At 41.7% G+C, this 23,135-nt stretch overlaps 1 protein-coding gene across 1 annotated transcript in view; it reads right to left on the reverse strand.

The window, feature by feature from the left end:
* FNIP2 (folliculin interacting protein 2) overlaps positions 1-23,135 on the reverse strand; it is a 152,503-nt gene that overhangs the window by 16,512 nt on the left and 112,856 nt on the right.

Here is a 23,135-nt window from a genome sequence, read left to right on the forward strand (position 1 = left end):
AACATTGCACTCAGAAGGTGCAAATATCTGTTGAATGAACTGGAAAGTGCAACTTTTCCCCTTCAAAAGAGTACAAGTAAGATCAAATATTAGTCTTCACTGAATGACTACAGAGAACCTATTGGAGTCATCTGTGTACTTATTACCTACCAACATCAGTAATCAAATAAAAAACTGAATGGAGATAGGGGATCTGTTTGGCATGATATTTAAGATGTCAAGATCTAGTTACCTGCTAGAGATAACTAGATGGTGCAGTGAATAGAGCACTGAGCCTGGAGTTGGGAAGACCTGAGTTCAAATTAGACCTCAAGACACTTACAAGCTACATGACCCTGTGCAAGTCACTTGCTTTCTATTTGCCCCAGTTTCCTCGACTGTAAAATGGGGATAAATAACAGCACCTAACTTTCAGAGCTGTGACTATTTGTAAAATGCTTAGCACAATGCCTGGCAATAAATGCTTGTTTCCTTCCTAATGTACTAGAAGACCTAGAATCATAATAACTAGCATTTTTAAGATAGCTTAAAGTTTGTCTTTGTCTCATTTCAGCCTCACAACGGCCTTGTGAAATATGTACTAGAGGCATATTAGTCCCATTTTACAGATGAGGAAACTCGAGAGAATTTAAGTGACTTGTCCATGGTCATAACATGCTATTTTTTCAGCAATCTGGAAATTCTTCCCTGGGGAAATAAACACTTAAAGTGGGTAAAATACAAGATTTTCATCAACTTGCTACTATGGCTAAATCACCAACTATGCTACCACCACAGTGTACACATATATGTGTGCTTGTCCACACACACACAGGCTGTGGTTCCAGGCACTATCTGAAGAGTCAAAAAGAAAGTCCAATGCCTGGGCTTGCTCAGGCAGGTTCGGGCCAATGAGCACTGGTACTGTTCCTTTGTCCATGCACCATTCATCTTGTATGAAATACCTTATCACTGGGGCATAGATAACACAAGTCTTAAAGCCTTGCTGCAAAAAGGGTACTACGCAGCCTCTGTACTATATGTTTTTAATAATGAAGTTGGGCTCAGTTTTCCATGGTCTTAATAAAACCATCACTTTGCAGTTTGTTCAGTAACATTTTCTCTATGAATGAGAAAGAGGATACCTACTCAGCCTCTGGCTAAAACTCTGCCACAGCTCAGGAAGATGGAGTGTGGGGTAATAAACTATACCTGAACTTGGAATGGCTACAACTTGCTGGTGACTAATTTTTCCCACACTGGTTTAGTGCCTTCTCCATTCAAGGAGGCAGCAGTCAAATAAAGCCAAAAGATTCAGCATTCATATTTGGCACAAACTTGTATACTTTTACATTAAAGGAAAGAAGTCATTTAATATAGCAAGCTCTTGAACACATGGGGCCTGGTTTCCTGAACACATGTATCATTTTATGGACTCATCAATTAAATGAGCCACAGATTTTTCTCATACTTCCCTCCCTCTAAAATGACAACCACAGAAATACCTCCCCACCCTACCATGACTGACTTCCCCTTGCAAATCCCTATAAGTTCCTCTCAAGTGATAAGTATGTCATAATGCATTCACAACAGGATGGTGACAGTATTGTCCTCAGCCAACGTGGACCTTACTAATTTTATTAGATAATGGGTTTAAACTTCAAAAAGCTTCTATTCTAACTTCCACCACTACCCTTTTCCCTTCCTTTGTTACATATTCACAGTATGCTAGGCACTGTGCAGAACACACTTGAAGTAGTTCCTTTCTTAGGAAAACTTAAAATCTAGATACATATAGGATGTATATAAAATTGATGCCAATGTAAAAACAATGAAGTGACCTACCCATTTACCTTCTGTGATAAGCAATCCTGGATAACTGTTTAGTGGGTCACAGAAACAGATTCTGGTGGGAGCTTAAATGTCCCAACAGATCTATAAATGCCTTCTTCCAAAAGGTGGAACTGAAGAAGAGGACATGAATTAGGGGCAGGGAGCTTAGTGGATTATAGGTTATTTTGGGCACATGGGATTCACAAATCAACAAACATTTATCAAGCCCCTACTGTATGTTAAGCACTCACTGGACATGCTATAGAAGATGAAAGTTATCTATAGCCAGGAGAATACAACAAAAGGAACTAAGAACATACTACTCAATTAGAAACACTAAATGAAGTTAGGAAAGGCGCAAACTTTGACAGGGGTGAGAGATGAATGGCAGAGGGCCTCAAATTCCAAGGAGATGTAATCTGATACACAATGGTCAGGAAAAGAATGGATGATGGTGGGGCAGGGAAGGAAGAACAATTCAAAATGTAACAGCTTAATACATTTAGAGCTGAATGTGACTTTGGAGTTATCTAGCTCAGTCCTCTCATTCTACCAATAAGAAAACTGAGACCTAGAGAAGTAAATTAATATGCCCAAGACCACACAAGTACTAAGGGTTCAACGTCACTGAGTCCAGCCCCCTTGATTCGCAAATGAAGAAACCAAGGCCCAGAAAGGTTGTGACACGCCCAAGGTCACACGGCCAATAAACTGACAAAGGCCAAAGCCAGGATCCAAACCCAAATGCTCAAACCCAATCCCTAGCTCTTTCCCAGAGTCATCCTGCCTCTCAAATAAGGCCAAACACAAAAAGGAATGGATCAAGATCCTTGTCCTAAAAACATGCCCTGAAATTTCCATGAAGGCAGACTCCAGAAGCAGGAAAAGAAGCCCACTAACAACTCATTTATAGATGAGCACCTTGAAAAGAAACTCCACCAAGAGTTACCCAGCTTCGAGTGACTGGTTGCCACGTGGAAATGTTGATTCCATGAGTTCTCTGAGCAGCATCCATGAGACAATCTCTGTCATAGTTATGTTCTCCAGTGAGGAGGAGGACGAGGAAGAAGAGCCAGTGTTTGGGGCAGGAAGGCTTGTGCCCAGCTCTTTAGGACTACCTGAAATCTCTGGATAAAGAGGCCTAAAGGTTACCTAATAATGTACCCATTATGATGCACTCATCTACAGGCAGCACCTATTTCAAGCACAAAGTCCAAAAGAACTTCCCAGGATCAGAGAAAATCACAAGATCCAGAGACTGGAAGGGACCTTAGAGACCATCTTGTCTAAGCCTTTCATTTAAAAGACGAAGGAAATGACATCCAGACAAACAGACTGATTTATCTCAGTTCACACAGCCTCTAAGTGGCAGAGGCAGGATTCAAACCCAGGACTCAATGAGTGTGTGCGAGGGATACGACAAGGCCTAAGTCTTTAATACATCTCGCTCCTCTACTTCTCTCACATCATCACAGGGCCCCACATAGCTTCAGAACTGCAGCAGGTGCATAATAAATAGATGTCTGACTGACTGAAGGATAGACAAGGGTGGGAAGGGCCAAAGAACAAAAGAAAAGCAGCTGGGGCCGAGATAAAGATCCTGAACACTTGTTCAAGAGACCAGAAAGAAGCTACCCAGTGGAGTGTCATAAGCAAGGGCTGCTGCCCCCTTGTACCAGGGTCCCTGGCTGCCTGACAGGCTGAACTTTAAGATAAACACATACTTAGGGCTCACATATCTTGTGACTTTGTAGGTTTCTAAAGTGTGTCATTGAGGAAAACAAACTCAATTACTGTGGGTCAAGTAAACTTAAAACACCATTCTCACTACCAAAAAAAAAATGAGGTGAAAATGTGAAAAGAAGCAGAGGAACGCTTCCATTGGCCTCCTTTTCTACAGAAGATGTATGGCAAGACACGAGCAAGAACGACACAGGACAAAAAGTGTGGGGGAATGAAGAAAGGGCTCTGCTCCTTATCACTTTTCAACCTTAAGCACTTTACTCCATCTTCTCAGGCCTTAGTTTCCTTATCTGTAAAACGAAGAGGGCAGCTAGGTAATACATGGGCCTGGAGTCAGGAAAACATCTTCTCAAGTTCAAATCCAGCCTCAGATACTTACTAGCTGTGTGACCATGGGCAAGTCATTTTACCCTGTTTGTCTCAGTTTCTCATCTGTGAAATGAGCTGGAGAAGGAAATGGTAAAACCACTCCAGTATCTCTGCCAAGAAAACCCCAAATGGGGTCACGAAGAGTCAGGGACGCCTGAAAATGACTCAACAACAACAAAATGAAGAGGCCTGGAGAAAATGATTTCTAGGGTCCATTCTGGCTCTAAATCCTCTGGCAGGGACTGGAGGTATACTTACAAAACAGAGAAACATTTTGGGTAATCCATCTCTGAGGAGAGTTAGAATTTTTAAAATTTCAGGATCCAGAAAAGGAGGTTAGGGTTTGCCACAAAAATATAAGCATTTGGCCTTCCCCACCTCCCACCCCCAACACATACTCATCGTTCCCACCACCCCCATGATTCCAACTATTAAAAATTCCTGTCTGGGATGCTCCCTCAAGGCACGTGTCTCTTCACAATGAATAATCACCCAAAAGTCCAGTGCTCCTTATCAATGCAAAGAACTTCCAAGAGGGAACCTTTTCTTCGTTTCCTCTGAGGCCGAGCTGGTCTTTTTGTGGCTTGTCTGTAGAAATGATTTAATAATGAAACCTGCCAAGCAGACTCTGGGTCCATGTACACACTCACCACTCAGTGACAAGTGCCTGGGAGCAGGCTGCCTTTGAACGATTACTGCTCTCCTCAGGGGGTGTGGCAAGGGACCCGTCTAAATGGGTTAAAACAACCAGGACCACATAATAATTGCTTGCTGGAAGGTCCCTGACAGATGTGTCCCCTAGCTAGTCTAAAGATGACCTGATTTTAAAAAAAAGGAGGACCTCAGTCTAAAACCAGGGCTCAGGTTGGTCAGTCTGCCACGGAGCATGAAAATAGTGTTCCACCTACCACCCTGACCACCTTCTTCCCTCAGACCCTGATGGAAACAGTCCAGGATCCTGAAACCAAGAGCCTTGGGAACATCAATGCTTCCAATCCACCGCCTGCAGCCACCATCTTCGGAAGCAAACCCTGCAGAGATGCAATCTAGTCACTGCTCCTGCAGGTGTACCTGGAGTGACCTGCAGTCACACCTACAGATGATCCAGAAAAGAAAGTCATCTCTACCAAAGTCCTTGGCATTGTCCAGTGATTCTGCAAAGCACTTTATATAACCTACTTTACATGAGGCTCACAACTCTGAAGGTCAAGTGCTGTTATCCCCATCATACAGATAAGGAAACTGAGACTTACAGAGATCAAGTGACTTGCTTAGGGTCAAATAACCAGTGTGTGTCAGAAGAAAGATTTGAACCCATGACTTCCTGACCCTAAGTTCAGCATGGATCTACCATACCATGCTGCCTCTATGAAAAGAAAGAAAACCACATGAACTGACAGTCTTGGGAGAATAAGTGTAAAGTGGCAAAGATTCTCCTTCTCATTTCCCAGAGCCAGAAAAGCTAGTTTATACAATTCTTTTTTTGACTAAATATTACTAATGGTCCCATCATTACCTTTATTAAAAAAAAAAACTGACAACTCCCACAATGTCATTCTCTAAGTTTTCTGATATGTAAGGTACAAATAATTTGTGAGATACAAAAAAAGTTAGGTTACACACAGAATGTTAAAAACAATGGCTTTTAGTCGATTTTAATTTGGTTGACAGAGACTGTAGTTGTTATTATTTACCTTCTTTTTACAGTTGAGAAAAACTAAGGCTGGGCGAGGTAATAGACTTGGCCAGGGTCACAGAGTAAGGAAATGTTTGATACAGGATTTGAACTCGGGAGTTTCCTGGCTTGTAGGCCAGTGGTGTTGGCAGTATGTCACCTAACTGCCTCAGGTTCAAATTTTCCTTTTTTTGTCTCTACTCCCCCATTAAACCAACCCTAAAGGGGTTCATAACTTATGATAAGAAACAAGACCTCTTTTATTAATATTTTTCCTAAAAACTGAGAAAACCAATTTTTTAAAAAGACATAAAAAAGTAGAATAGAGGAATCAGCAGCTATTCTTCTCAGACTCTTGACCAGCAGACCAGCACGGCCAATCCAGAGGCAGGAAACCGAGTCCAGCTGAATAAGTCATTGCTGGATCCTTGCTGACTATTCCTTTTCCTGCCATAGCAAAGTCAACCTCCTTTTGTTAATTATAAATGGTCTCTGAGTGTCTCATTTTGTTTCAGTTCTGAACCTATAACACCAGATGGGTCTGCCTGACCTACAATATCATCCCAGGAATTTTCCAAGCTAAATCATCCATTCTTTGTGTTTCTGTTGTATCCTATCACCTCACATACACTATCCTTTGGCACTTTTATAGAACATAATTGCCTTTAAACATTCTAGTTTCATGTAGCTTCTCTTTCCTTGCTGAAAGAATGTTATATACTCTTTTTTTTGGGGGGGGCACAACTGGGGCTAAGTAACTTGCCCAGGGTCACACAGCTAGTGACTATCTGAGGCCGCATTTGAACTCAGGTCCTCCTGACTCCAGGGCTGGTGCTCTATCCACTACACCACTTGGTTGCGCCAGGATGTTACAGACTCTTGTAGCACTGCTTTTAAATGGCTGCTGTACCCTGGGGCACTTAAAGAGTTTCAAATCAGAATATAATTCCATTCCCTGTAATCAGGTCACTCTCGCAAGCCATAAGAGCCTTGCCTTGGTAGGCTGCCCTCCTTGCTCACATTTAAGTGCATCTGCGTGCTCTCAGTCTGGGATGTTCTTTAGGCAAGTAATCTTTACTGTCCCCTGAAGCTGATGCCAGAGTCTGCTGTCAACACTTCTTTCCTCAGATATCTTCTCAGCATTCTAGCTGACCATGAAGACACAGGGAAAGTGCCAATTCCCACGGGGAACTGTTTTATCTGGTCGAGTCTGGCCCACAGGACAGGGGCAGGGCCTTGAACATAGTAGGCTGAGTCTCCCACAAGTAGGACTCAACTCATGGCCAGACAGAAGAGGGACCAAAGCTACTTGCCTTGTCCAGAGAGAGACAGAGGCAAAAAGGACACAGACCACAGAACCTAGGGAAAGAAGCTAGGGGGCAATGAGATTCAGGTGACCAAACGAAAACTGGAGTAGAAGGACAGAGCCTTTAAGAGAAGACTGAAAGACGACTTAAGAAATATTAAAGATGGGATTCTCTGTCAAGTACCAGTTGAACTAGACCTCCTGAGGCCTCTTTCAACTCTCAGATTCTGTGCTGCTGGCTCCAGAGCAGCTGTAAAGGGCCTATGGCAATTTGTTGTATTTGATTAGTTGGGAGTGTGTGTGGGTTCATGGAGGTGGGGATCAAAGCCCCAACTTCCTGATGGGGCAACCAGTGTAGGTGGTGCTAGATCATCTTCCCAGATCCCCGGAGGAAAGGTCCCTGATGTACCCTGTCCATGTCAGGGGCAGTCAGGGGAATATCTGGGAATCAGGAAAGGATAAAAGGGCAGTCAAATCAGAGACTCTGATTTGTTCCTCTACCAAGGAGACAGGGCAATGGCAGGCTGCTTTTCTAAGAGGCCTCCACCTTGAACTCAAGTCATTCTTCTGGCCCAGAACACCTTTCCCCCTTCTCTACAAATCCAACTTCTCATCCAGGCTCCAGCCCAGGTCCTATCCCTTACATGTTCTCCAACTTCTCTAACCCACACTTTTTCTTCTGTGGAATTTTCTGTCAATGCCCATCATTCCGCCATTGATCATGGGCTCTCATACCACTTTTGAAGTAATGTCTTGCTTCCTCCAAGGAGATTATAAATTTCTTGAGGGTGGGGCCTCTTTTAGTCCTCCAAGAACAATGCTAAAGATATAGTGGGCATTCAATAAAGACTTGAACTGATCTGGGCTATCCAGCTTTTCTTCTGGTTGGCTGGCATCTAGCTCACATTGATCCAGAAATACAATTATACTTCATTTCCTTCTTAACTGCTTTACTTAAAGGGATAGCACTCATAAAGCTGAAAGCTCTACATAAATGGGAGTAATTATTATTATTATTCAAGTGTGTCCCATCTTTTGGTGGTTAGAGTGAAGTCAGCCAATTGACTTCTAAATCAGTTAGGATTTTTAAAATTTTCACATTAGTCATGTCGTAAAGAAGAATTAGAACCAATAGGAGGAACCACAAGGAAGAAGAAACAAAACAAAACAGAAGAAAAAAAAGAACAAATAGTATGCTTCAATCTGCATTCGAACTCCATAGTTCTTTCTCTGGATGTGGATAGTATTTTCTGTCATGAGACTTTTGGAGATGTGGGCATTGCTGAGAAGAACTAAGTCAATCAAAGTTAGTCATCTCACAATGTGGTTGTTACTGTGTACAATGTTCTCCTGGTTCTGCTCATTTCACTCAGCATCAGTCCATACAAGTCTTTCCAGGTTTTTCTGAAGTCTGCCAGCTCATCATTTCTTATAGCACAATCGTACTCCATTATATTCATATACCACAACTTGCTCAGCCATTCCCCAATTGATGGGCATCTTCTCAATTTCCAATTCTTGGCCACCACAGAAAGAGCTGCTATAAATATTTTTGTACATGTGGGTCCCTTTCCCATTTTTATGATCTCTTTGGGATACAGACTTAGAAGTGGTTATTGCTGGGTCAAAGGATATGAACATTTTTATAGCCCTTTGGGCATAGTTCCAAATTGCTCTCCAAAATGGTTGGATCATTTCACAACTCCACCAACAATGCGTTAGTGTTCCAATTTTCCCACATCTTCTCTGACATTTATCATTTTCCTGTTTTGTCATCCGATAGGTGTGATGTGGTACCTCAGAGCTGTTTTGATTGACATTTCTCTAATCAATAGTGATTTAGAGCATTTTTTCATGTAACTATAGATAGTTTTCATATCCTTTGACCATTTATCAGTTGGGGAATGACTTGTATTCTTATAAATTTGAGACAGTTCTCTATATATTTTAGAAATGAGGCCCTTATCAGAGACACTGGTTGTAAAAAATTCTTTCCCAGTTTTCTGCTTTCCCTCCTAATATTGGTTGTATTGACTTTGTGCAAAAACTTTTCTTTTTTTTTTTTTTTTAACATTATAGCTCTAGGGGAAAATCAAATAAAAAACCAAACCTTTTTTTTGTGCAAAAACTTTTCAATTTAATATAATCAAAATTATCCATTTTGCATTGCATAATGTTCTCTATCTCTTGTTTGGTCTCCTGTTCTCCATAAATCTGACAGGTAAATTTTTCCTTGCTCTCTCAGTTTGCTTACAGTATCTGCCTTTATATCTAAATTGTGTACCCATTTTTACTTTACTTTGGTATATGGTGTAAGGTTTTGGTCTATGCCCAGTTTCTGCCACACTCTTTTCCAGTTTTCCCAGAAGTTCTTGTCAAATAGTGAGTTCTTGTACCAGAAGCTGGGGTCTTCAGGTTTACCAAAAAGTAGATTACTATAGCCACTGACTACTGTGTCTTGCATACCTAACCTATTCCACTGATCCACTACTCTATTTCTTAGCCAATACCAAGTAGTTTTGATGTAAATCAGTCAGGAGTAAGAAAGCTTCAGCTTTCTTAGAAACACTTGTTTCTCTTCACAACAATGCTAAGTACTTCAATCATATGTCACGGAAGGGAAATCAAGGCAAAAGAATCTACTTTATAATGTCAGAGCTAGTCAGGTAGTCAGTTCAGGTTCTCCCAACATCTGGATCAATGAATATACTGTGCTCCTCGAAACAGAGAGGTTATTAAGCACCCTATGTGTAGGATAACTGTTTTAGGTTGATACAAGGGAGAAATCTACTAAAGTCTCTATTCGACCTTCTTGCCTGTCACTGGAGTCCTAGACAATGTGTTGTTAATAATAATAATAATAATGTACATTTATAGCTATACCTATATCTAGAGATAGAGAAATATAGAGATATTTATCTATCTACACCTTTAAGGTTTGCCAGATACTCACCATACAACATTGGGTCACTTCAGCCTCACAACAACTCTGTAGGACAGGCATTATTAGCCACCTTTTATGGATAAGGGAACTGAGGTTCAGAGAGGTTGAGGAATGTATTCTCTAGTCATAGAGCTGTTAAGTGTCAGAGGTAGGACTGAAATCTGGGTCTTCCTGACTCCAAGTGGAATATTTTTTTCTACTGGCCCACCACCCCTCACATATATAGCACTTCAAAGCCTTGAAGAAATGACTGGAACAAATATCATTTCCCCATTTTACAGATGAGGAAAATGAGGCTCAGCAAGATTAAGTGACATATTAGTGGCCAGTTAGTAAGTATTGTAGCAGGGACTTGAATTCAGGTTTCCTGACTCCCAGATCCCTCACCACCACTCTAGATACCAAGAAAATACTTCCTTCTGCTTGGTTGCCTACATCCATAACTGGTTCCCAAAGAGACATCAATGAGCACCATCGCACAGGAACGATCAGTGACAAACCCAGTCGGCAAACGAACCACAGAGGGGGAGGTGGTGACTTACGGCAGCATTAATTAGATGTACCTCCTGGCTTCTTTGCCTCACTTTGGATAGTCAAGTATGAGTTCCTTTGGCTACGCTATGAGTTGCATTTAATCATTCTTTACAAGACAGTCCTGGGGAGTCAAATAACTTCATTAAGCTGAACTTGAACAAATGGAGATCATGTGACAGAATACCTTTCAATGGAGCTCCCAAACTGCTTCAGCACCATAACTTAATATTAGCTCTTACAGGATTGCAAAAAAGGGCCTTAATCACACAAAGAAGAGGAGATGATTAATGCAGTCATGTTCACCTTCACAGCACCCTCTCTTCTACATCCCAAGTGCTCACCTCTTTTATCTGTTCTGCTGCCCCTTGGGGAGATCACACCTCTGGGACCACTTCACCCACTGCCTCTGAATCACTGCCTCTAGACTGTTTCTCTCACACCTTAAAGGCTATGTGTTCTTTGGCCAACTTACCTCCCCTCTGGATGGCAGAGAGCCAGGTACAAGGATGAAGTCTGCAGAGATACTGGACTCCAGAACACTAAACCTTTGATTAAAAAAAATCAGGCTGACAGGAAATCTCCCCAAACTCCAACCTCCCCCTCAAAAAAAAAGAAATCTTATGAATCACTCACAGTTCTTAAATATACCCTCCAGTTAATTTATTTAAATTAAAAATCATGATTTTTAAACATAATATTTCCTAAGGGTTTCGTAAGTGCTGAGAGCTATCACAGACAGCTGATTTTAAGAAGAGACAGAAAATATAATGGAAAGAGTCTGGGATAGAGTCAGGGTTGAGACCCATTTTCAGATCTCGTCTCTACCTCTGTGACCTCAGTTTCTTCAACTACAGATGAAGGGGGTTAGACTAGATGACGCTGAAGGTCCTTTCTAGCTCTCAACAATCCTCTGAGATTTATCTCCCATTTATTGTCTCCCACATTAGAAGGTCAGCTCTCTGCTGGCAGAAACCTTGTTTTTGCCTTTCTTTGTATCCTAGCTTAGATGAATGCCTGACATATCACGTGTACTACAATGCTTCTGACTCACTGACTATAACAATACACAAGTGAGCTGAGGATGGGGGCCCTTTGTGCAGGTGAAGTGATCCTTTGCCTACACAATATGACTTCAGGGACCTAAATATAACATACTCCCCAATTCTGAACTGCTCTAACACAATCTGAAATTCTACCACTAGAGATTCTGTTCCTCTAGGTTAATGCTTATGTCTGAGCATTCTCTATTAAAATGCCACTACTCTTTGAACAAGCAAGCAATTAAAAAGAGATAAGATGTGACCAGCTAGGTACTTTTGTGTCAAATTATTTAACTTCTGTCTATGTAGCTGATTGAAATTAGGGTACTGAGGGAATGGGAATTTTAATGAGGTTAGAAGGTACTTCTGGGGAGAGTGGTACAGGAGGCAGCTCTGGGAAGAAGGCAGAACAGTAAGAGGGCACTGAACATCTGAAGGTGGGCTTCAGGTCTAGGAGAGCTGTTCTCTTTCCATATCCACATGTTCCATACTTCGACATAGGGCTGGCCCCAAATCCTATATGATGCGGATGGCGTCCTCACTGAAATGGGTCAGAGGTCAGTAAGATCTTGGGAGACAAAATAGAGAGACTAAAAAAGGTTCATAGGATGTTTATTGGGTTGAGAGCTAGAAGGCGATGACTTAAGAGATCATCTATCTAGTCCAGAGGTCTGAACATGAAACTCACAACCCTCTTGAGTGTGGCCCTGAGCCAGACTAAAATGGGAAATATTTAACACAATAAATAAAAATACAATAAAACACAGATAATGGATCCTTATTCATGGCTGAGTGGCTCCAGTCCTTTTTTTTTTTTGAGCCTGAAATCACTGATCTAGCTCAACCCTAATTCATTTTGCTGTAAATGAGGAATTTAAGCCCCAACGTATCCAAGAGGCAAAGATCCTGGAATCTACAACTGTTTAGCGGGTAACAATGCTCGTGAAGTTTAGGAAAACATAGTATGTATGCGTACCTATTGTATCCATGTGCCCACATGAAGCAGGAAATTCATTCTTCTTGGACCCTGTAAGCTCCACTTTCTTATTTCTTATAGATGTAAAGAATGAGGAACAGCCAGTCTGGGGTAGGGCCTAGGTGAACTCTCTGCCCAAAGTGGCCGAATGCTAGCAGCAGAATCATTGATTTAAAGCTGGAAGGGACCTTAGGGGTCATCTAGTCCAATGAAGAAACTGAGTCTTAGAGAAGTTGACTTGACTTGCCCAAAGGCACATAGGTAAGTAATTGGCAAAGCTGAGATTTGAACCCAGGTCTTCTGACTCCAGATCCAAGGTTCTTTCCATCGTACCATACTGTATGATGTGGTTTTTCTGTTTGTTTGTTTTGAGGGAACATCTCTGCCACCAATTCCCTGGACTTCTGGTAGGTTGTACTATCTTGCAGCCCAGAACAAAGATTCTTTACCTGGAATCCTTAAAATTTTTTTAAAAGATTTTTTTTTATACAATATTTCAAAAGGATTTGTCTCCTCTGTAATCCTATGTATTTTATTTAATTTTGACCATTTAAATATTCTGAGAAGGGGTCCATAGGCTTAGCCAGACTGCCAATGGGGTCTATGACACACACAAAAGTTAAGAATCCCTGAGTTAAACTCAGCATTATTAGGATGGGGTTTTAGGTCTTTTATATATTGCTAAGACCAGGAAAAATTTAGGTTGTCAAAAAAATATATATTACGGGTTGTACTGTACCAGAAATTGAGTCAACTTCCAAAGGGATCTCCTCCCACGACTTTGGGAACCAATTCACTGAGTTAAAAACCAGGAGGCTGACAACATAAATGAATGAAGGAATGCCCATGACATCTTGGCCCAGCTTCACTTCACTCCCTGGAGTTCTCATCAGCCATCATGATGCTTTACATGTAAAACTTTTGCAGCCCTCCCTTCCCCTGCCTTCTAGTTCTGGAACCATAATCAAATCAACTCTGTCACTGCTCCAGGGAAGACAGTATCAAACTACTTCCTTATGGTTCTACCCACCATTCCTGTAACTTTCCAAACCAAACTATCCCTCCTGGGCCACCACTTCCCAACATGCATAGTCTTCCTCTATTAGAATCCAAGATCCTCAAGGAAAGGAGCTGTTTTTGTTTTCTCTGCTATGTCCATAGTGCTTGGCACATAAGAAGTGTATTATAACTGTCATTCATTCATTCATTCATTCATTCCCTACACAGGATTTGCAGAAAAACATGGATAAAAATTACATAGTATGAAAAAAAGAATGGATGGGAAGTGATTTGCACCAGAGGATGGAGTTCTCATGTTAATGAGACTGTCCAAAGTAAATGACACACAGGAATAAGAATGGCGACTTCTAGGTAACTTACAGAAGGGTGATATGTGAACCAAAGTCCTTTCACCACTCATCTTCTAGCATGCAAAAGTAAAAAACAAAAACAAAAAATTGTTATATCAAACAAGTTCAGTTCCTTTATAACACTATGGATTTTAAAGACTTTTATTGCCCTAACATTCTCAAATGTCTGTGCTTCAGTTACTGAAAGATTCATCATTTAATTTGCTGTTGTTTAATTGTTTCTTTTTTGACTATTTGTGACCCTGTTGGTGTTTTCTTGGCAAAGATACTGGAGTATTCCTTCTCTAGCTCATTTTACAGATGAGGAAACTGAGGCCAACAGGGTTAAAAGACTTGCCCAGGGTCATGTAAGTTTCTGAGGCCAGATTTGAACACAAGAAGATGAGTCTTCCTGACTCCAGGCCCAGCCTGTGCCACTCAGCTACCCCCATTTAATATCATGAGCTCCAGTGCTACCACTGCTCAACATATATGCACCAAAGAAGTCAAAGGCTGTGGGAGAAGACTCATCTACACAAAAATATTTATAATTATTTTTTGGGGTGGTAGTAAGGAACTGGAAATAAAGAGGGTACTCATCAACTGGAAAATGAACTATCATATATGTTTATAATGGAATATTATTTCACTAAAAGAAATAATAAAAGAACAGGTTCAAAGAAACCTGGGAAGATCTGTATAAAACGATGTAAGGTGAAGGGGATAGGACTAGGAGGAAAATATAGACAATGATAATGATAACATAAAGCAAAACAACTGCAAAAGGCTTAAGAAGGGTGATGAGCTTGAGGACAACCCACACTCCAGAAGATGAATGCTGGTCATGTTTCCACCTAGTGACAGAGGACTATTATTACTAAGAAGCAGCAGAAAGTTCTTAGTCTGGGGTCCATGCGCTTGCATTTCTTTTTTTTTGGGGGGGGGTTAGGCAATGGGGTTAAGTGACTTGCCCAGGGTCACACAGCTAGTAAGTATTATATGTCTGAGGCCGGATGTGAACTCAGGTCCTCCTGAATCCAGGGCCAGTGCTCTATCCACTGCGCCACCTAGCTGCCCCCCCCGTATTTCTTAATATTCTCATGACTGCCCTGCATCTAAATGTATTTCCTTTTTAATTCTACATATTTTGTTTTATGCATTGACATTCATTCTGAAAAGTTATGTCCATAGGCTCTGACAATCTGCCAAAGGCTCCCTGACACAACCTATGGTCTACAGGGAGGGATGGGACATCCACTTACATACACAGTCAACGTGTGCATTTATTTTGCTTTACTATAATTATTCATTACAAAAGAGGACTTTTATTTGGAGGAGCAGAGAAAGTGGTGGTTAATGATCATGTTCTGAGAAAAGTATCAATGAAACATTTTAAAATATATACAAAAAAGAGAAGAATTTCAAAAAGGGAAAGACACAAACAGGACATTATCGGTGCTTTGCATTAAATTTAATACGTGTTTTTTCAAGAAGAAGCCAGACACGAGATATTCACAGTTTGCTAGAATTCTCTTTTCTTATTCTTCTTTGTACATGGAAACACTAAATGTCTGTTAAGTTCAAAGTTAAAAAAGAAAAAGAATGGCATGAACCCCGCAAACCCATGGAGATCTGTCTTTGTTCTCCTGGGCTGATTATAAGGAATGGCTTAATTACCTTGGGTCTTTGTGAGCGCATCACAGGCAGGGCTGTAGAGCTGCTCCTCCTGTGAGACGCCACCACCTCCATCTCCCTTGTGATATTTCTGGAGTTCAAGCTGTTGATGCTCTTAAGATACAATGGAAGAGGCTGCCATCTCCAAATGCTACTCATTTTATAGATTATTCTGCAAATGCCTGAGGCCCCAGGAAGGGAGGTTTTGCATACATGCAATGCTCATCTGCAGGGCCAGATCCTCTCCACAGGCTTTGCGAGAGATATCAAGGGTGAAGGAAAAGTGCTCACTTATGTCCCTAGAAGGTTCTATCCTGGAATCCTCAGGCACATCTTTCCTGGAGCCACAGGATATGAATACATCAAGAGGGTGGGAAGTGGATTTTCACATCCTTTGCATAGACTCAAAAGGGAAAGGCAATATTAAGTTTTGAGGATGGTCTCATGCCCATGGAGGCTTTCTTTTTTCCTCCTCTATTTTTCACACCCACACTCCCTGCCCATGCCAGCATCATACAAGCAAGGAGAGGGCAGTGTCTTTGGAGTAAAAAGGCCTGAGTTCAATTCTAATTCTTCACTTACAGGCTGTGTGACCACAGGCCCATTACTTAACTTCTCTGAATCCATTTCCCTCACTCCATAAAATGGAGATCACACTAAGCAGTCAATCATACTGAGCTGTTGTTAGGAAAACCCACTGTAAAACTTAAGAAAGCTATACAAATACAAGCTACTCTTATTAGAAAAGAGAGACACAGAATACCAGGGAAGATGTCAAGTCCCCTGCACAGGGTCACTGATCATTCAAGGGTCACAGATATAGAAGATTTTACCAAATAAGAGAAGGGGAGAAACAGCACACAAAGGACAACGGCACAAAGCAAGCTAAATATTATTTTTACTAAGCTAATGTCATTCAGCTGTGTAATCTTGCTGGGTAGCAAAAGTTAACAGTTTAAGAAGTGAGTGACAGCTGGTATCTGGGCTAAGTAAAAACATGTGACTAAATACTGGAAGAGCAGAAAAACAGAGATACATGAAAGACACCCAAAACCAAAGAGGGAGGGTACCAGTAATCAGGCCAGAACTACCAGCAGGGAAACAAGGGGAGCACATTTTCAGGAAGCCAAAGAAAGGGCTCATCAGCTGTGAACTTCACAAGGGGCTGGCTCGTAGCTGGCTAATGAGAACACTGTCCTTGGGCCGGGGAAGGGGACATGAACTAGCTCAGTCACTAGCACAGGAACAGTGAGCGCAGCACCACTCCAAAAAATGTAAAGTATAGGAGGGAAAGAACAGTTCTTAGTTTTGTTCAGGCTCAGCCACTCCAGTCCATCCTCCACTCTGCCACTAATGTGATCTTCCTAAAGCACAAGTCTGATAGTGTCATCCCCCCCCCACCCCCCGACTCAATAAACTCCATTGGCTCCCTATTGCCTCCAGGATAGCCCTGCGTACCTAGCCCCGCTCCTATCTTCCTAGTCTTCTTTCACCTTACTTTCCAACACATGCTCCTCGATCCAGTGACACTGGCCTCTGGGCTATTCCATGAACAAGAGCCTCCATCTCTTGGCTCTGGGGATGCTATTACCCCATGCCTGGAATGCTCTCCTTCCTCCACTCCGACTACCAACCTCCCTGGCTTCCTTTAAGTCTCAACTAAAATCCTACCTTCTCCAGGAAGCCTTCCCCAACTCCTCGTAATTCCAGTGCCTTACTTCCATCAATCACTTCCTACTTACCCTGTATATAGCTTGCTTTGCATATATTTGTTTGCACATTGTCTCTCCCATTAGATGGTAGGCTCCTTGAAGGCAGGGACTGTATTTTTACCTCTTTTTGTATCCCCAGTGCTTAGTGCCTGGTACATAGTAGGCACTTAATAAATGTTAAGTGATTGGTTGGCAGAAGATAATTAATAAATGCTTACTGGATTAGATCTGTGCTGTTTAACATTTTTAATGAAGACCTAGATAAAGGTATGTTTATCAAATATGCCATGATACAAAGTTGAGATAGATAGGCTAGCATACTAAATGATAGCTGAGATCCAAAAAAAAATGCTAGAGAGCTCAGGGCTGGATCTAATAAAATGAAACTCAGTGGGAATAATATAAAGTCTCACACTGGGGGTCCAAGCAATCAGCTACATAAGTAAATCTGGAGAAGCATGATAGACAATTTGTCAAAAAAATATCTGAGGGTGTCATGAGTCAGTAGTTCAATACAACAAAAGCTGATGAAATTTTGGGCTGCATTAAATGAAAACTAACTTCCAGGAATATGAAAGTGATAGTCCCTCTGTATGGCCTTTGATGAGACTGGGACCAGAGCTCAGAAAGGATATGATAAACTGAAGGGCCAGCCCACAGAGAAAGACATTCAAAATCAGGAACAGGTAAAAAGGGGTCACAGACTGAGAGCTGGAAGGGTTCTTAGGGGTTATCAAATGCAATCCACTCTTTTTATAGATGAGGAAACAAAGGCCCAGAGCACTTTTGGTCAGCAGTGGGCCACTCTCCAAGGCAGTCGGACACTTTCTCTCTGCCACTACCCTTTGATCCATGACACTTCTAGCTGTGTGACAAATAATGCTCCATCTCAGCTCTGGGCGTTTTCTCTGCCACCCATGCTCAGAATGGTCTCCTTCCTCATCCCAACCTCCTGGTTTGCCTGGCCTCCTTCAAGTGCCAGCTAAAACTCTTCTATAGGAAGCCTTTCCTAATCCCTCCCCTCAGGGGTAATGATTGTCTATTTAACTTGTATGTTACCTGTTCTCTTTTCCATGAGATCATGAATTCCTCAAGGCAGGGACTGTCTTTTGCCTTTCCTGATATATATATCCCCAACACTTAGCACTGTGCCTGGTCATAGAATAAATGCTGATCGTCAAGCTGACTGATTAACCCAAGGTCTTCTGACTCCAAGTCTAAGTCTAAATCTATCCCTTTGTCTCTGTGGAAAGGCTCTGAGTCCATGCCAAATGAGGAGAAGTGGAAGGAAATGGGGATTAGTCTAGTGAAGAGAAGACTCAGGGGAAAAATTATATCTGTCTTCAAACATCTGATCAGTCGTGGAAGAGGGATTATATTTGAAGCAGTCATGTGGAAGAGGGATTTCCCATTTGTCCCTAGAGGATAGAACCACAAGCAATGGATAGAAGCTGCAAAACAAAATAAAAACTAAATTTAGGCTTCACATCAGGAAAAACTGCCTACCAGTCAGAGCAATCCTAAGGTGGAATAAGCTACTTTGGGATGGCCGAGTACCTCTGGAAGAAAGCCATACCGGACTAGGCTTTTAAGCACAGGCTGGTTGACCACTTATGGGTAACGTCAGAGACGGGATTATTGTTCATGTGTGGGGTGGATTCCATAGCCCTCGAGGTCCCCTCTAACTCTAGAATTCTGGGATACCCAAAGTCTGACATGCCATATGTAAGGAGGCTTCCTGATCTGCTCAGAATGGATGAGCCTGGGACAAAGGACCCTTTAAAGTCGATCCAGGGAACCCAAGTGGGTGAATCCCCACAGCAGCACTAAAGACACCATTTTTAAGAGTCTCAGGCCATGAGAGAGCCAGTTTAAACAAGCTCATGCTCTACCAGCAGCCTGGAGAACATCAGAAGCTTAGGTGTCATTTAGTCCAGGATGAAGCAGGTATTTTTCTATGTGTTTTTTAATTACTTCATTCTGCTGTATTATTTTATATATACCTTTTTCCTGGGTAAATAAGCTCTGGGAAACGTCCTCTTTGGGACAGGAATATCTGGAGGATAGGACCTGCCAACAACAGTGGGCCGAAGAGTTCAGGGACAGCTCAGGGACCTGGGAAAGTGCAAAAAGCTCAGTGTCTTAAGTTGGGATTCAGTGATCAGGGAAGTCTAACTTTGGGGCCAAATGCAACTCCGGCTGGTGGGCCAAGGAGCTAATGGGTTTGGGCCATACCCAATAGAGGATCATATCTTCCGGGTTGGAAGAAACCCTCAAGGTAATCTAGGCAAACCGCAAACCCTTTCATTTTACAGATAAGAAAACTGAGGCCCAGAAATGCGAGGTGACTTGTCCTAGCTCAAAAGAAGCATTATAGCTAGAATTGGAACCAGGTCCTCTAAACACAAAGCCATCCCTTTTTCTCTCTATGGCTCGCCCTCTTCAGGTGAGGCTGTGGTGGGCTGCTGGTTCTAGGTCAGTTTTAACAAGTAATCACTTAGCTATCTCACTTCCCCTTCTCCTAAATGGGAACATAAATAAGTAGATACCTCAAAGTTCACATTATCTTAAAATCCATACTCATTCAATCAGAAGCATGGTTTACTTCCAAATTTCACCACAGACAACCCACCTCTTTTTGCAGATGGTAATTAGGTTAACAGAACTGGCTGGGCATGAGATAGAGGGCAATGTATGCTTGAGAAAGGATAAAAAGAGGAAAGGGAAATTCTTTCTACTATAAAAAACTAAGGATTCTAATTTTCCAATAAAAGATGCAGCTCTTTCTCTCTCTGAATATAAATAACAATGTTTTCCATTCACCCTAGGTAGACAGGTAAATGGTTAGCTTCATGGCTATCATAATGTTATTGAGTTTTGAAGGATTTGGGAACTCACCCGTAGTTAGGTAGCATGGTGGATAGAGTATTGGGCCTGAAGTCAGTAAAACCTCAGTTCAGTTCCCTCACTCACTAACAGTGTGACCCTAGGTAAATCATTTAGTCTCTGTCTCTATCTGTCTCAGTTTCCTCATTTGTAAAATGTAGATAATAATAACCCCTACCTCACATGGCTATTGTGGGGATCAATTAAGTTAATATTTACAAAACGCTTTGCAAATCTTAAAGCACTATATAAATGCTAACTATTATTATTGTTGTCGTTGTTGCTAATGCACAATTAGCCTCTATCTGGCGCAGCTTCCTCATTTGGAAAATGTAGATTACAAGAGTACCTACCTCACAGGCTTGTGAGGATCGCCATGAGTTAATATGTATAAAACACTTTGCAGACCTTAAAGTGCTATATAATTGTTAGCTATTAGTATTATTCCTATGTGCTTAACATGATCTATACAAGTTTTGTGAGCCTAAATCCTAATTTCACTTTGTGAAATTAAACATACTTGAAGTCAACTTCTTTTTTTATAAAAAAAAAAGTTCCTGCCTTTTTTTTTGCACCAGCCATTTTCCAAATCTCTCTCTCTCTCTCTCTCTCTCTCTCTCTCTCTCTCTCTCTCTCTCTCTCTCTCTCTCTCTCTCTCTCTCTCTCTGTAAGTATCTCAAGGAGAATTTGCATGAGTAAAGTCATTTAAAAACCATGGTAGACACTGTAGTCTCTTAAAATACAAGATTAATACGGGAAAAGCACTGCTGATCTTAGAGTCAAAGGTTGTTGTTCAGTTGTATCTGACTCTGCAACCCCTTTTGGAGTTTTCTTTGCAGAGATCTGTGTTGGTTTGCTGTTCCTTTCTCCAGCTTATTTTACAGATGAGGAAACTGAGGCAAACAGGGTAAGTGACCTGCTGAGGGTCACACAGCTAAGAAGTGTCTGAGGCAGATCTGAACTCAAGAAGATGAGTCTTCCTGACTGTAGGCCCAGCATTATATCCACAATGACATTTAGCTGCTCAGTGGACCCACGTCCAAATCCTGCCTTTGCTCTCTGGTACATCTATGGCCTTGTATTCTCATCTGCAGAATAATGGGGCTGACCTGTGTGATCCTTCTGGTTCCTTCCTGCTCTAAGCCTTATCTATCACCCCATGATCTGAGTGGCAGCTGCAATAATAAAAACAACAGCTCACACTGGTTTTCTCACAAGTTTTCTTTAATTCAATTAAATAAATATTTATTAAATGCCCATTATGTTCAAGGCACTGGGAACATAAAGATAAAATGGAAAGAGTCCCCGTCCTGGAGAAGCTTACCTTCTCCTTGGGGAGATACATGGACAAGGTAAAAAAATTCATTTGAACACAGAGAGGTCACTGACACCTTTAGTAATCACGGAAGGCTTCACAGCAGAGGTGGCACCTGAGCCAAGTCCTCAAAAAAGATACAAATGCTGGGAGGCCAAGTTAAGAGTGCTCCAAATGTGGGGGAGAACAGCTTTTGCAAAAGCATGGAAGCAGGAAAGGCAAGATTCCATTGGGAGAACAGCTTTTGCAAAAGCATGGGAGCAGGAGAGGCAAGATTCCATTTGGAGAACAGCTACTAGTCTAGTTTGGCTCGAACTGCAGAGGGCCGTAAGCACCAGAAAAAGGAATTTGTATTTTATCCTACAAGCAATAGGGAGTCAATGACAGTTTTTGAGCAAGGATGTGACACAAGTCAGACTTGTGTGATGAGAAGATGATTTTAATGTTGTATGGAAAATTCCTTCACAAAGGTTTATGATAATTTCTCAAGATGGCATAGCTATGCAAACAAAATACAAGATTGGAAAGGTTCTAAAAAACAGGAAAGATTCTGAATATGACTTCAACTACATACAGACTAGTTGTCTGTTTTCCAACAACCAATCAGCCTAAATACAAGGCAGTTTGTCACCCGTAGGATGGCCACTTGGTGAATTCTTTGGAGGTGACAACACACAAAACAAAGGAAAATACATCAACCTCCTCAGGTTCCCTGCAATTTCTGTGGTGATCATGGCAGTGGTAGAAGAGATGACAGAGAATGAAAAGAACTAGGCAGTTTTATACCATCTCTGAACATTATCTTAGCCGTTGGTAATCTACAGGAGAGACCTCTGTCTAATGACCAAGGAAGACACATACAACCAGAGGCAGTGAAACATATTAACCTTGACATTCTTTCTGTAAAGGAAACCAAAAACCCAAAAGAACTAGTGCTAAATTGATGGAGGAAGTCAGGTCAGGTCCTCCTGACTCTTATGAATGAGCTCCATCATACTACCTTTGCAAAGTTCATTTTAAGCCACATAACATGTCAAATCAATTGAGCAATGCTAACTGTATAAATTCTGACTGCAGGAGTGTGCTTTTGCAAACCATTTACGTATTTCAAACAAGGGATTTTTTTTTCTGTGAAAGTGTACAATTGTTTAAGGTTCATTCTTTTTTAGATTAGTCAGGCATAGGATGGATAACAATGACCATGTATAATTCTACTAAATAAACACACATTACGGCACCCAGGCTATTGTGCTGGGCACTGGGAGATCGTTTAGATAAGCCTCAGTCCCTGAACTTAAGGAGCACATCCATAAAATGATATGTACAAATAATTAAATTACAAATTCATGTCAACTGCACAAAAAAGGGTCAAAAGAGCACAATGTGAGGTCTGAAAGGAGCAGAGAAGTTGTTACTGTTTAGAAAGAGTAAGAAAAGGCTTCCTATAGGAGACAGCAATGAGGAGAAAGGCAGGAGGACAGGGGAAGGGAAGAGATGGAAGAAAAAAGGGGGGAGGGAGAGAGGAATCGATGGAGAGGGAAGGGAAGGGAGGAAAAGAGAGAAAGGGAGAAAGGCAAGAGAAAGGGGGAGGAGGGAGGGCAGAAAGAACAGAGGAGGATGGGAGTGGTGTTTCTTTTTATCATGCTTCCAGCCTCTGGAAGAAGAGAAAGTCAGGAGCAACCACAGAGCTTCCCTTTCCCTCTCCCTCCCTCCCCAGTCCCTGGGACTGGACTTCTCAAGAACTGAATCCTGATCTGCCTCACCTGACCTCTGCACCCAAACTGAGGCCAGGGAGGGGAT

The sequence above is a fragment of the Phascolarctos cinereus genome, unplaced genomic scaffold (genome assembly GCF_003287225.1).
Source record: "Phascolarctos cinereus isolate Bilbo 61053 unplaced genomic scaffold, phaCin_HiC Scaffold_9;HRSCAF=440, whole genome shotgun sequence".
NCBI lineage: Eukaryota > Metazoa > Chordata > Mammalia > Diprotodontia > Phascolarctidae > Phascolarctos > Phascolarctos cinereus.